This window comes from Penaeus monodon, chromosome 32, assembly GCF_015228065.2.
Source record: "Penaeus monodon isolate SGIC_2016 chromosome 32, NSTDA_Pmon_1, whole genome shotgun sequence".
Classification (NCBI taxonomy): Eukaryota; Metazoa; Arthropoda; class Malacostraca; order Decapoda; family Penaeidae; genus Penaeus; species Penaeus monodon.
Window position 1 is genome coordinate 32,788,029 of NC_051417.1, and position 312 is coordinate 32,788,340.

At 27.2% G+C, this 312-nt stretch overlaps 1 protein-coding gene across 1 annotated transcript in view; it reads right to left on the reverse strand.

The window, feature by feature from the left end:
* The window catches only part of LOC119593824 (tubulin alpha-1A chain-like), a gene marked incomplete at its 3' end in the record, with an annotated part of 18,651 nt that overhangs the window by 4,941 nt on the left and 13,398 nt on the right, over positions 1-312 (reverse strand).

Consider the following 312-nt stretch of genomic DNA (forward strand, 5'->3'; position numbering starts at 1 on the left):
AATTAGACAAATATTAATTTCCGTTTTGCAGACTCACATAATTTCTTTATTAATTAAAAAAAACATTATTTTTTTTAATTGGGATCTGAATTGTCATCATCCCGTAGGGAAAAAAATATGATTTCAAATATGCCAATGACGTATTAGTAATATTAAATAGGATTTACAAATCATCATTATCTATCTGTACCGAATGATGAATATTGATGAATATTCTTTTTTTTTTTTTTTGTTAATGTATGCATCCATACATGTAAACAAACATAGTCGCCTCTACACGCATACAACATCCCCTTCACAATACCAACATCT